The sequence below is a fragment of the Chlorocebus sabaeus genome, chromosome 22 (assembly GCF_047675955.1).
Source record: "Chlorocebus sabaeus isolate Y175 chromosome 22, mChlSab1.0.hap1, whole genome shotgun sequence".
Lineage (NCBI taxonomy): Eukaryota > Metazoa > Chordata > Mammalia > Primates > Cercopithecidae > Chlorocebus > Chlorocebus sabaeus.
This window is the reverse complement of record NC_132925.1, coordinates 2,104,823-2,108,346: the sequence shown is the minus strand read 5'-3', so window position 1 is coordinate 2,108,346 and position 3,524 is coordinate 2,104,823. Positions and strand designations below refer to the sequence as shown.

The following is a 3,524-nucleotide window of genomic DNA, read 5'->3' as shown; positions in this document are numbered from 1 at the left end:
GAGGACAAATTTTTTCCCTAATAATTCCCTACCTCACTCCCTTATAATCTCTCAATATATATGTTTCTCAAACCTAAAGATATAAAACCACATAGTATGTAATCCCAAATGGTGTAAAAGTTCTGTGCAAAGTCATCAGAGATAGAAGGAAATAGCCTGGCTTGTTTAGCTCTCAAAATTAAGTAGAAAAATAATCAGAAATTTTTACATATCCAGGATATTAGTTTTGTTCCTTAATGTCAGTTTTATGCATTTAACAAAATACAGATGAGATATCATGTGCATTATTAAATAGCTCCTCCTATGGAGATGTGATAGTCAATACTATAATTATCCAGGATTGTAATCTTGAAATAGAAACGCTTAACAATGTATTTGTTTTCTCTTTTGTTTTCCATATAGAGCTTACCATGCAGTATTTCTTCATCATAATACTTAATATACTTTTAATGGATGAATTATGCTATAATTACTTATTTACTGTGTGATATCCTTCTAGGAGTCAAAGATTGTGTTAATGGCTCCAATACTTCACAATTCCTCTGACTAAAGCTATTGCCTTGAGATTTTGCAGTTTCTTCCACAAAAAAGGGCATTTCTCTGTCCCTTCATTTGGGGTTTGGTCATCTAACTAACTTGCTTTGACTAATGGAATAAAGCAGAACTTATGGAGAGCTAGTTCCAAGTCAAGAATCCAAGAGACTTTGTGTAAAATGCTTTTCTACATGAGCTGATGCCATCATCATGAGAAAGACACACCTGGTCTAGCCTATTAGTCTGTGCAAGAGAATGAAAACCACGTGAAACAGAACTCTCCCATCTAAATGAAACCTGCCAAATCCAGCCAAGAGCAGAGCCCACGTGTCTAGCATTACTCCTGTGTTTGCAGTTAGCTGCTTACTTGTGCATTTGCAAATACCAACAGGGACTCACTCTAGGCTGCATTTGGCTGGGGCAGCTTACCTGGTGTTATGGTCTGAATGTATCCCCTAAACTTTGTGTGTTGGAAACATAATCCTCAAGGCAAGTATTGGGAGGATGGGTCTTTGGGGAGGTGTTTAGGTCATGAGGGTTCTGCCCTCATGAATGGATTAATGTCATTATGAAAGGACTCAATGGAGGGAGTTTGCCCCTCTCTCTTTTGCCCTTCTGTGCCTTCCACCTCTTCTACTTGGTGAGGACACAACCTTCCTCTTCTTCAGAGGATGCAGCAACGAGGCACCAACTTGGAAGCAGAGATTAGGCCGTTACTAGATCTGAGCCTGCTGGTGCCTTGATCATGGGTTCCAGCCTCCATGAAAAATACGTTTCTGTTCTCTATAAATTAGCTAGTTTAAAGTATTTTGTTATAACAACACAACCAAAGTAAGACATCTGGTATGTCTCTCCTCTACAGCCCATCCATCCTCATTTTGGGAGGCTAACACAGACATGTTCTATTCACAGTGATTGCAGAAACACTAAAAAGCAGATAGAAATGCATGAGAGTGCTTACTTCAGCAGCATATACACTAAAATGGAAATGATATGGAGATTAGCGTAGCCTCTGCACAAAGATGGCAGACAAATTCGTGAAGCATTGCAGATTTTTGTAACACAGAAAATAAATGCTTAAGGAGATGCATACCCCATTTCCCATAATGTGATTATTATACACTGCCTGCCTCTATCAACACATCTCACGTACCTCATGAGATATTTAAACATCTAGTATGTACCCACAAAAATGTAAAATGAAATAAAAAAATAAAAATGTATAAGGACCTTTGAAGCCTAGGCTTTGAACAGACATACCTTCATTTCTGTGTCATTCTATTAACCAAAACGGGTCACATAGGGAGCTATATTCTGCCTTTATCAGAGGAACTCTAAAGTCATATGACAAAGGGCTCAGAGAGAGGAGTGAAAAATAAAGATTATGAATAAAAATTCATTTCTAGCCTTTCCCATATCGACCTAGATTAAGAAATAGAATATTACTAGGACCTTAGAAGTCACTCTGATGTCCTCACTCAGTTATTATCTCTAGCCTTCCTCCTCCATGTTAACAATTATCTTCACTCCCATCTACATAGATCAATTTTGCTAACTTTTATAAAATGGAATCAAAAAATCTATATTTATCTGTGTTAGGACTCTTTATTTTAACAAAATTTTGTGAGATTCATGCATATTGTTATAGGTAGCCCTAGTGAGTTAATTTTGATTGCGATTTAGTATTATATTTTGGGAATATGCCATAATTTGTTTATTATCAGTCATCTACTATTGATGGATATTTAGGCTATTTTCAGTTTGGGGATATTACAAATAATGCTGCTGCAAACACTTGGCAAGCAACTGTAAGGTTCTCTTTTGCCTGTATACTAACAGTGGGTTTGCTACAGGCTAAAAGACTTCTGATTACTTCACATTCTCTCTAACACTTAGAATTGTTACTATTTATTTTATTTTAGTTACTGTTTTTTCTTTTAGACGGAGTCTTGCTCTGTCACCCAGGCTGGAGTGCAGTGGCACAATCTCTGCTCACTACAGCCTTTGCCTCCTGGTTCAAGCAATTCTCCTGCCTCAGCCTCCCAAGTAGCTGGGATGACAGGCATGCACCACCACGCCTGACTAATTTTTGTATTTTTAGTAGAGACGGAGTCAGGCAGGCTGGTCTCGAACTCCTGACCTCAGGTGATCCGCCTGCCTCGTTCTCCCAAAGTGCTAGGATTACAAGCATGAGCCACCCCTCCCAGCCTACTTTATTTTATTATTTTTTTAGAGACAAGGTCTTGCTCTGTCACCCAGGCTGGAGTACAGTGGTGCGATCATGGTTCACTGCAGCCTCGACTTTCCAGGCTGATGTGATAGTCCTACTTCAGGCTCCCAAGTAGCTGGGACTACAGGTGTGTGCCACCATGCCTGGCCAGTATTTTAAATTTTAGTCATTTTGGTGGATATTCATTAAGTTTCTTATATTAGGTATAATTTTTATGCTTTTATAAGTGGTATGACTTTTAAACATAATTTTACTTGTTTATTGCTGGTATATAGAAGTATAATTAATATTGATCTTGAATTCTCTGACCTTGCTAAACATACTTATTAATTTTAAGTTCATATGTAGATTCATTTACATATTTTACCTACACAGTTGTGTCACAAAAATAATGAGCTTTCTACTTCCTTTTCATTTTTATACCTTTTGTTTCTTTATTGCACTGGCTAGAACCTCTAATATGATGTTGAACACGATGTTGAAAATAAATAGTAATAGAAGATATTATCATTCATTTCCAAGCTCTCAGGGAAAAAATATTTGATTATTTCCCCAATAACTGTAATAATTGATATAGTTTTTGGTAGCTACCCTTTATTGCTTAATTCCATTCTCCTGTTTAGCATGCAAGCTATATATTCTTTAAATCCCCATTTGGAGTTGTCCTAGTGATTTCAAAGTGTTTTTTGCCCTGTTAAAATCTATATTATTCATACTATTACCACTTCTGAGAAAACATAAGGACTGTATTACTTTAATT

General features: G+C 36.9%; 1 non-coding gene across 1 annotated transcript; it reads left to right on the top strand.

Annotated features, from left to right (window-relative positions):
* Positions 1 to 1,487: 1,487 nt before the first annotated feature.
* LOC119626009 (U6 spliceosomal RNA) lies at positions 1,488 to 1,591 on the top strand. Its single transcript, XR_005242219.2, has one exon. It is a non-coding gene; the product is annotated as a U6 spliceosomal RNA (small nuclear RNA).
* The last annotated feature ends 1,933 nt before the right edge of the window (positions 1,592 to 3,524 follow it).